This window comes from Oncorhynchus gorbuscha, linkage group LG03, assembly GCF_021184085.1.
Source record: "Oncorhynchus gorbuscha isolate QuinsamMale2020 ecotype Even-year linkage group LG03, OgorEven_v1.0, whole genome shotgun sequence".
NCBI lineage: Eukaryota > Metazoa > Chordata > Actinopteri > Salmoniformes > Salmonidae > Oncorhynchus > Oncorhynchus gorbuscha.
Window position 1 is genome coordinate 86,145,990 of NC_060175.1, and position 11,533 is coordinate 86,157,522.

Below are 11,533 nucleotides of genomic sequence, written 5' to 3' on the forward strand. Positions count from 1 at the left end.
TTTATTTTTATTATAAAATGTATCAAGCATGTAAACTGCATCTACAAAACATTTTAAGAACACTTGCTCTTTCCAAAACAGACTAACAAGACTAGACTGACAAGGTGAATCCAGGTGAAAGATATGATCTGTTATTGATGTCACCTGTTAAATCCTCTTCAATCAGTGTAGATGAAGGCGAGGTGACAGGTTAAACAAGGATTTTTAAGCATTGAGACAATTGAGACATGGATTGTGTATGTGTGCCATTTAGAGGGTGAATGGTCAAGACAAAAGATTTAAGTGCCTTTGAACAGAGTATGGTAGTAGGTGCCAGGCGCACCGGTTTGAGTGTCAAGAACTGAAATGCTTCTGGGTTTTTCATATTCAACAGTTACCCGTGTGTATCAAGAATGGGCCACCACCATCCAGTCAACTTGATACAACTGTGGGAAGCATTGGAGTCAACATGGGCCAGCATCCCTGTGCAACATTTGACACCTTGTAGAGTCCATGGCCCAACAAATTGAGGCTGTTCTGAGGGCATAAGGGGTTGCAACTCAATAGTAGGAAGGTGTTCCTAATGTTTTGTACATTCAGTGTACATCACACTCGGAATACATTGTGTTTAACATAATATAAAGTACCATCTTTCCTGTTAAAACATAAGCTACTTGTATTTTGTGAAACATCAACATTTAGGCTGTTCCTGAAACAGTCCAAGCAGTGGGTTGCCAAAACAATCTATTAACCAAAACAATCTATTAACCAAAACAATCTATTAACCAAAACAATCTATTCACCAAAACAATCTATTCACCAAAACAATCTATTCACCAAAACAATCTATTCACCAAAACAATCTATTCACCAAAACAATCTATTCACCAAAACAATCTGTTAACCAAAACAATCTGTTAACCAAAACAATCTGTTAACCAAAACAATCAATCTATTAACCAAAACAATCTATTAACCAAAACAATCTATTAACCAAAACAATCTATTAACCAAAACAATCTGTTAGCCAAAACAATCTATTAACCAAAACAATCAATCTATTAACCAAAACAATCTATTAACCAAAACAATCTATTAACCAAAACAATCTGTTAGCCAAAACAATCTATTAACCAAAACAATCTATTAACCAAAACAATCTATTAACCAAAACAATCTATTAACCAAAACAATCTATTAACCAAAACAATCTATTAACCAAAACAATCTATTAACCAAAACAATCTGTTAGCCAAAACAATCTGTTAGCCAAAACAATCTATTAACCAAAACAATCTATTAACCAAAACAATCTATTAACCAAAACAATCTATTAACCAAAACAATCTATTAACCAAAACAATCTATTAACCAAAATAATCTATTAACCAAAACAATTCCAATTCATGGAGAAACTGGTTGACCAGGTGTTGGAGCGGCGACAAGATCTGACGGTGGTTTACAGAGATCCTTCATCCCAGCTGCCCAAGCATAATCTTCCAGCCAACATTGCCACAATGGAGAGACCTGATAATGAGGATCTGGTCAGAAGAAATTGTTCCAGGATTAATGTTGCCATAAACAGACTTTTGGGATGCACATACAACAGTTGCTTACATTGTGCTGAATGCTAGGTTGTTTTGTTTTCTATATGCAACAAAAAGTCTTCCATAAACAATGTGTTCATTTTGTGCTCCATTTTTTGTGACTACAAATATATTATAAAAACAACAAAATACTTGCTTTATTGATCTATTTGCATGGATATTCTTTATTTTTACAGTCACAGTACGAAACCTGACACACAACACACACATCACAGGCTGGGAGCAGCACATACTGCACCTGTAACTTTGACTATTCACAAGTCCTGTGAATCTTCCACTTCCTGAGAACCAGTGTGAAAACCCCATATAGCGATATTTAGCTCGGATGGCATTTACCACGCAGGATGGGAGAGGAATCATGACTGCTGGACGCAGTGTCTCACCACGGATGACCCACTCCAAAACGATGCGGTATGAGACCAGTCTGAACTGTCTGGAATGACAATTACAGATAGAAGGGTATAGTGGATTTGATCATCTGGAGCAGCAGTCATGTTTTTTGACAATATGAAAACAGGTCCTTATTTTCTGTTCTTCGATTTTGTGTCACATCTGCTCCTGCAACGCCCTCTACTTTTGTGTGTGTGTGTGTGATTGTGTAGGCGGAGACAGGTGTGCTGGAGTCAGAGCAGATCCCCACCAGCTACAACCTGTTCCATAATCAAGACCTCTACTAATACTCAGCCCTGCCACTTCCACGCTACCAGATCGTAATTTCTGCTTATTCTGCCCACTCTGACTCTGGTCCCTGTCTCCAGTCCCACGTCTCGTCACCCTGCTACACTATCCTGGATTCCCCACTCTACTACTCCCTAAGATTCCCCTCCAGACCTGCTTACACTGTCTCAACCCCTCTCACCACTGAAACGTTTACAGGGCCTCCTGAGTGGCGCTGCGGCCAAGGCACTGCATCGCAGTGTTTCAGGGTCACTACAGCTTTGATCCCAGGCTGTGTCACAACAGGCCACGACCGGGAGTCCCATAGAGCAGCGGAAGATTGGCCCAGCCTCATCCGGGTTAGGGGAGGGTTTGGGGGGGGCTTTACTTGGCTCATCGCGCTCTAGCGACTCTTTATGGCGGGCCGGGTTTCTACAAGCTGACTGCGGTCGTCAGCTGAATGGTGTTTCCTCCAACACATTGTTGCGGCTGGCTTCTGGGTTAAGCGAGTGGCTGTTAAGAAGCGCGGCTTGGTGGATCATGTTTCAGAGGACACATGACTCGCCCTTCACCTCTCCTGAGCCCGTTGGGGAGTTGCAGCGATGAGACAAGATCGTAATTGGATAAAGAAATTGGGGAGAAAAGGGGGTAAAATTACAACAATAAATTAGGAAATGTTAGCAAATGTATTAAATGAAATACAGATATCAAATTGACATAACTATTCACACCCAAGTGAATACTTTGTAGAAGCAGCTTTGGCAGTGACTATAGCTGTGAGTCTTCCTGGGTAAGTATCTAAGAGCTTTCTATAACTGGATTGTGCAACATTTGCCCATTATTCTTTTGAAAATTCTTCAAGCGCTGTCAAATTGGTTTATCACTGCTAGACAACCATTGTCAGGTCTTGCCATAGATTTAAGTAGATTTATGTCAAAACTGTACCTCATCCACTCAGGAATATTCAGTCTTCTTGGTAAGCAACTCCAGTGTAAATTTGCCCTTGTGTTTTAGGTTATTGCCCTGCTGAAAGGTAAATTAATGTCCCAGTGTCTGGTGGAAAGCAATGCCTTGTTGCAAACAGGATGCATGTTTTGGAATATTTGTATTCTGAACAGGCTTCCTTCTTCTCCCTCTTGTCAGTTATGTTAGTATTGTGGAGTAACTACAATGTGGTTGATCCATCCTCAGTTCTCTCCTATCACAGTCATTAAACTCTAACTGTTTTAAAGTCACCATTGGCCTCGTGGTGAAATCTCTCAGCGGTTTCCTTCCTCTCTGGCAACTGAGTTAGGAAGGAAGCCTGTATCTTTGCAGTGAATAGGTACAGTATATTGATACACCAGCCAAAGTGAAAATAATAACTTCACCATGCTCAAAATGATATTCAATGTCTGCTTTTTATTTTTACCCATCTACCAATAGGTGCCCTTTGTGAGGCCTTAGAAAACCTCCCTGGTCTTTGTGGTGAACTTTGTGTTTGAAATTCACTGCTCTACTGGGGGACCTTACAGATAATTGTATGTGTGGGGTACAGAGATGTGGTGGTCATTCAAAAATCATGTTAAACACTATTATTGCAAACATAGTGAGTCCATGCAACTTATTATGCAAATTGTTAAGCACATTTTTACTCCTGAATTTATTTAGACTTGTCATAACAAAGGTGTTGAATACTTATTGACTCAATACATTTTAGCTTTACATTTATTTTCAATAGATATTTCTTCGTTCAGGACACCAGAGTTGATGTGCTCAGCAAAATCCCTGAAAGCAAACTGGATCATGTAATCAAATTCTCTGCAGCATAAGCTTTCTTCATGAGTCGGCATTGGATCACACTTTCCACAACTGCTCCACCAATCCGTGTCAATCCTGGGGGTGTGGTCTTGCTGCGGCCTTGGTGGCTAGAGCCGCCATATGAAGCTCAATTTGCCTCAATTCTTCGTCAGAATTCTCTGGCTCAAATAAATACGGTTAGAAAACAGCATCAGTGCACCTCAAGTATTTTTCCTATCACTCGCAAGGTTTTTTGTCATCAGACATGTTTGGTTGTTTCATTTGTATAAATAATATGTAACGCTACTGTCTTCACTTCTACCCCGAAACTTGAATAAGGGTCTTACATGCAGTTTTTAAGTAAAGGTATTCCCCCAGGAGCGCACACATTTGCAGTTGTTACCTATCTCCGCTGTTGTTGCAGTTGGCTACATAATATAAATTAATCGCAATATTTTTAGGTGGGAAGGTACACATTTCCTGACTCAAAACCGATAGTACTTTTGATTTTAAAAAATATCTAATTCGGCCGTACGCTTTCAATAAAACAACAAATTTGTCCACAATTTGCAGATTTCTTAATCACTCTTTGACTGACAACAGAGCAGAGCACAAAGAAACCTCACAAGACACATGGCCCGTTTTTGCAGCTTTCCAGTTCTTGACTGCAGAGAGAGAGAGGGGCAAACTCCACCTAACTAGTTTCAATAAATAAAGGGGTAAACTTCCCCTTTAATATTGACCATCAATTCATTTTTTATTTTATTTGCATGACTTAAAATTTTATAGATAATGCATCACAAACATCTCAACCAGCCGCTTGAGTTGTCCAATTAGTGTACTAGAATTTTCTGACTTTTTAAATAATAAACAAAATGATGCATTCATTAACATTATGTTAAATGAGGACTGATATCAAATATGAATAAAATATTATACGTGTGTCAAAATATGAATATTGAAATATATGTAAATTAATGCATACGACATGCCACCAGAGGTCTCTTCACAATCTCCAAGTCAAGAAAAGACTATTGGAGGCACACAGTACTACATAGAGCACATATGTCAGAGTCAAGGCCCGCGGGCCACATCCGGCCCGCGAGAAGGTTTTTTACGGCCCCTGGGATGATCTTGATTTGTTATTAGAACCGGCCCGCAGACCGCAGCAAGCCGGCAGCCCGCAGATCTTTTACACGCACCAATACTACATTTCCCACAATGCAACGGTGACGCACCGAGCAGTAGGCTGCTTCATTTCAATATTTATTGGCACAGCAGTTGTCAGCATCACAGTAAAATTAACTTTCAGATACCCATCAAAAATGGCAAAACGGAAGGTGGACACTGAGAACCGGGGTTTCAAACAAGGTGGGAGTCGGAGTATTTGTTCACGGAGGTAGCTGGAAAACCTGTGTGTCTTCTGTGTGGAGAAAGTGTGGCGGTACTGAAAGAGTATAATCTGAGACGACATTATGAAACGAAACACGCGGACAAAAACAAGAATATGGACATGGAACAAAGGCTACAAAAGGCAGAGGAATTAAAACGAGGCCTCAAATCTCGACAGGCTCTGTTCAAAAAGCCAAATCACAAGGCCAGGCTGCTGTCAAGGCCAGTTTTATTTTGGCAGAAGAGATCGCTAAATCAGCCCGGCCATTTACGGAGGGGATTTCATCAAAAACTGCATGATTAAAGTTTGTGACGAAGTTTGCCCAGAAAAAAGGCAACTCTTTTTAAATGTGAGTCTGAGCAGAAACACCATTGCCGAGAGAGTAGACCAGTTGTCCATCAATCTAAAAGAGCAGCTTGTGAAAAAGGGAAAAGATTTCATTGCATATTCCTTGGCTGTGGATGAGAGCACCGACATTTCTGACATTGCCCAGTTGTCAATTTTCATCCGCGGAGTGGACTCCAGCCTAAGCGTGACAGAGGAGTTTTTGGCTTTACGTCCTATGCATGGCACAACTACGGGGCATGATTTGTATGAAGAGGTGTCAAGATGTGTAAATGAGATGGAGCTGCCTTGGGAAAAACTCGTGGGTTTGACAACCGACGGAGCACCTGCGATGTGTGGACACAGGAGCGGACTGGTGGAGAAGATACGGGAAAAGATGCAAGAGGAAAACGCGACAGGTGAGCTGACAGCTTATCATTGTATCATACACCAGGAAGCGTTGTGCGGTAAAGCCTTGAAAATGGAGCATGTAATGAGCATCATCACGCGCACAGTTAACTTTATCAGAGCCAAAGGTTTGAATCACCGCCAGTTCAAGGCATTTCTGACGGAGTTAGAAACGGAGCATGGTGATTTGCCTTATCACACAGAGGTGCGATGGCTAAGCCAGGGAAAGGTGCTTCAAAGATGTTTCGAGCTTCGTGAGGAGATTTGTCTGTTCTTGGACAGCAAAGGGAAAGACACAACACAACTCCGAGACGAAATGTTTCTGTGTGAAATGGCTTTTCTGTGTGACATTACGAGTCATCTGAATGCAATGAACTTGCAGCTGCAGGGTCGGGATCGTGTCATCTCTGATATGTACAGTACAGTGAAGGCATTTAAAACCAAGTTGAGTGGATGATAGAAAATTGCTATTATTGTTTTTTTCTTTGAAGTAAATTTAGCCCACTTTTGCTAAAATAGAAAATATAGGCTACTGATGGTGCCTTGAATACCGGTTTCTTTCATTTAATGTTCATGTTATGGGGATTTTTATATAAAGGAAATTTGTCTTTTGTGTCTGTTGAAAATTAAAGATTACTGACAGAGCCATAAGAAAATATTGCTTTATTTATCTGATCATATTGGAATATATTTGTTAGGTTTTCAGTAGGTTCAATTAGGTTCACTAGACTATATGCGTCATTTAAAAAATTTTCAATGAACATTCGAACAGTCCGGCCCTCGGCTTGTAGCTAAATTTTTTATTTGGCCCTCCGTCCATTTGACTTTGACACCCCTGACATAGAGGCATGGCTACATAGAACTCTATTCCACATCAGGTAACTGATGCAAGCAGTAGAATCAGATAAAAAATAACAGATGATGAAAATACACCTTAAGGAACAGTGGGGACTATGAAGAGATACAGACACACACTGTAGAAAAGGCCCATGGAGTTGGTGGAATACTCCTTTAATTCATTGTCATTTACTCAGCTGGGCCAGGGGCGCTTTAATTAGGTCAGGTGGAAATGTCCGACAGATCTCAACTCCATAAAAGGAGGAAATTGCCATCGCCTGATCTCGCTGCTTTCTCTTCCTTAACTCCATCTCATCCAGAAGTTCTGTGCGTCCATGAATCCACGTAAATCCACCGACTCTGTTACCTTTCATGTTACCTTTCTGAATTATCAGTGGCGATCGGGAGAGTGGGCCATTCAGTTACTGTTAATAGTTATTACCGCAGAGCGCGGCTTGGAGCGCAGCTTCAAACATATTGTGTTATGTGAATTGTCAATGATCACGGCCCTGCGGATCCTCATAAGCCAATATTGCAATCGATATGGTTCATGTGTATTGAAATTAATTATATGTACACATGAAGACTATTGAAAGCGTGAAATGAGAAACGTCATTGTTTGCTAACTGATTGACTTTGATCATGGGGATTATAGATTGTATAACCATTCACTGTTTGTATTCTTTCATGATTTATGATAAATAGTTATGAGCCTAAGTGACTCGCGGATGATTACTATTGACTTCTTAATGAACTGGACTGTTGAATTCCTTAACTTATGTTAATAATGACTGCTATGATTTGATCTTTGATTATGAATTTGATTGTATACATGTTATTTGTTTCCTTTGTGATGCAGCACAGACTACCAGTAAATATACCACTTTATGGTTAAAGGAATTCCTGCCTCAGTCTCATCCATTCCTCTGTCACCTGACACGTGACCACCTGTTCACCTTCACTGTCAGTCATCCTACCTGTCCAGCTACCCACACAGATTCCACTAATCTTTCACACACATACAATAGACATGCTAACACACTCTACACAGACATATACATATTTTGTATTGTAGATATGTGATAGAGTAGTGGCCTTTTTGTGAAAAGTGTTATGAAATGTCATGTAATATTAGTAATTGTATATAACTGCCTTAATGTTGCTGGACCCCAGGAAGAGTAAGCAGCAGCTAATGGGGATCCTTAATAAAAACAAATGTTTATATGCTCATAATTCCTGTAAAATGACATGTACTGAATAATATTGTGAAACATATTGAAGATTACAGGCAGATAGTAAATATTGATATTTTCATATTTATATGTTTTTATTTGCACAGATCAACAACTAACAAATGTTTATCCATTGTCCATAACGGCTAGCTTTGACTAAATTGCATTCCTTTAAAACCTCTGATGTAAAGTCCCGTTTAAATATGTATTTTCCACTATAAGTGAGGTGAAATCTTATAGTTACTCATTTTCTAAATTGATTATACTATATTTAGAAAGTACAAGTCCTTTCAAGCCTTATTCATTCAGAAATTCAGTTTTGTTGAATAGGAAATACAAATATGAAATATTTGTACTGTGTACATATTTGTACTGTGTACTTGAGCTTGTGTCCTCAAAAGTGACTAAAACTCAGCAATTTATAACTATTTTTACCAGAAAGGTGAGATTTTAATATTTATTGGGAGTATGCAGCATTACTAGTTATTGTTTATGGCCCTCATGAGAAATCATAATCCCAATCATTTTTGGGATTATGTAGATTACATTTTCCATTATACATACTTACATATAACCACCTGGTAGAGCATATTTAAGAGTTCCTAAAACAATATTTTAATTTCATCCTTCCAAAATGATATTTGAAAATGATAGTCGTGTAATTTCCCGTTTTTATACACAATTAGTACTGAAAATGTATGATTTTTAAAAAAAAAAACGTTTATTTGACATTTTCTAAAATTCTGGGATTTATTTTCGAGAACAGATTCTGAACCTCTGAACTGGTTAAGAAAATAATATTGCTTATTTGAGACCATTTAAATTATTACAATTTCTCAGAGGATGAATTATAGACCCAAACTCTTTCATTCGGATTTCAATCAAAAAAATCCTTGCCAAGAGTGAGAATCAAAAATGCAACTGTCAACAATACTTGTGAATCTGTTTTTAGTTTGTGCCTCCCGCTAACTACCAACTGACACATTGGGCCAAGTGGAACACAATACTGGCAGCCTAGGATGGAGGCTCAACCTGGGAACTCACAATCAATGCTCAGCTCTGAACCTGCCTGAAGTGGAAACAGTTATAATGCTTCTCAAATGCCACCCTTTTCTCAATATAGTGCACACATTTGACCAGAGGCAAAAACACCACATCACTTTCTTTCCTTCCTACGCATATTTGAGAACAATCAATACTCATCATCCATGGTAGTGTATCGAAGACCTTTAGTCATTTCATCAAGGAGACGTGTCCTATATAGACAGCAGTTTTTCCCGAATTCTCTCTGCTGAGATAAAAAGGAGGTGAATGTGATGAATGGCCTATAGGACAGTTTTGTTCAATGATGTATAACCCCTGTCAGCTCTATGGACCAGGTCAATTAACTTAGAACAGCTGAGACTAAGGAGAATATCAATCAATACATCATACATGGCAGAGGAGATGACCTATGCATAACATGCTGTCACAGTTAAAAACGATGTAACCGACATGGGATACAATGAAAAGGCTATTGTGAACAACACATTCTGACAGATAAAGCTGCTGGGAAAATCCCAGAAAGAGTCTAGGCCTAATGAATTCAATAAAGGGGTAAAAAATCTGCTATTGAGAGTTCTGTTTTGTCTCTGAGTGACAGCTCCTTATAAAAATGAATTCTAAAATCATAAAACCAACGCCCTTAGTATTAGACAAAGCCCGACAGTGGGCCCTTCTCAAACTAAACTTACGTTCTGTAGAAATGTTTAACAAGTTAAAACAAATTGGGGGAAAAAGGTGCACTAAACAATCTGTTTTCGATGGTCAAACATGTTCACTTTCAAATTCACGCCCCATGCCCGTATTAACCACAAAAACACTTTCAAAACGAGCATGTAGCCTAATAACCCTGATTCAATAACGCTTGAAATAAGTATGAAACATGCATTTTTGCTTACCTCTTTCTTTGACAGGAGTTTGGGTGCTCCGTCTGTCTCGTGTGGCTGCAGCAGCTGAGGTGCACTGGTACTCTGCTCAGGATGATGAGGTGCTTGCTGCCTAGTAACGCGCAACCATCAGCCAATGAAATCATTTTCAAGAATGTGCAAAATAGTCAATGCATTCAGCTTATCATACAGGAGCTTCAATAACAGTTGAGAGCCAGCTCTTGGTAGTGGAACAGTTGGTTTTTCTCAGTCAGCCATAATGACATTTTAAAATGCATAATCTGGGAAAAACTGAAGTGCCTTCAGTGTATCGGCTACAGAATAGCTTCAATGTGCCTTGGCATAGATTCTACAATGTCTGGAACTCTACTGGAGGGATGTGACTCCGTTCTTCCACAAGGAAATTCCATCATTTGGTGTTTTGTTGATGGTGGTGGAAAATTCTGTCTCGGGCGTCGCTCCAGGATCTCCCATAAGTGTTCAACTGGTTTGAGATCTGGTCACTGAGACACACACACACACACACACACTTTAAACCCCCTATGTCCCTTAGAGACACTCTTTCAAAGTCCCTGGTATCTCTTCTTCTAGTCATGGTAGACTAAATAACGGGCAACTGGGCATTTTAATACATGACCATAAGCATGATGGGATGTTAATTGCTTAATTAATTCTGGGGAACCACACTTGTGTTAAATATACTCTGTACCCCTCATTTACTCAAGTGTTTCCTTTATTTTAGTAGATAACTGTATGTGATAGCTCAAATCAATTTGAATAGATGCCTACTTCAATAGTTCATACACATTTCTTGATTTACAGATTTTGATTGTCTAACTTCTTGTTCTTCCAATGCACAATTACATTTTTATGGACATGAGAGCTTGAATTGGATCCGTCAACAATCAATAGGCGACACATGCAACATCATCACAACTGAAAAAGGTTACAACAGTGACACAATTGTTTAAATTTAGCCATATTCTATTGAATGTATACAAGCACAAAAACAGGTTTTTAAAAGCAGCTATTGTATTTTGAACATACATTGTTAACATACAGTACGTGCTATGTCTTCATCACGAAATAGACATGTGTCCATGATGGGCCCATGCTGCATCGGTAGTTTGCATGCTGGTCATCAAATGCAACCAGATATTTTGTTTGCCAGTCATACAGGGATGGGTGTATGACCCATTAGTTAATAACTAACATGTACATTGAAGGGTGTTTAAGTTAAAGGTTTCTGAAGTTCATGTCTATTATTGGTTCACTTAGATCTGCCAGAGAGTAACTCCTATATAGGCCATAATACTACTCACAGTATTCAATTACAGAAATAGCAATAACCTAAGCTTATTCTCTGAATAATACTGATCTACAGTGCCC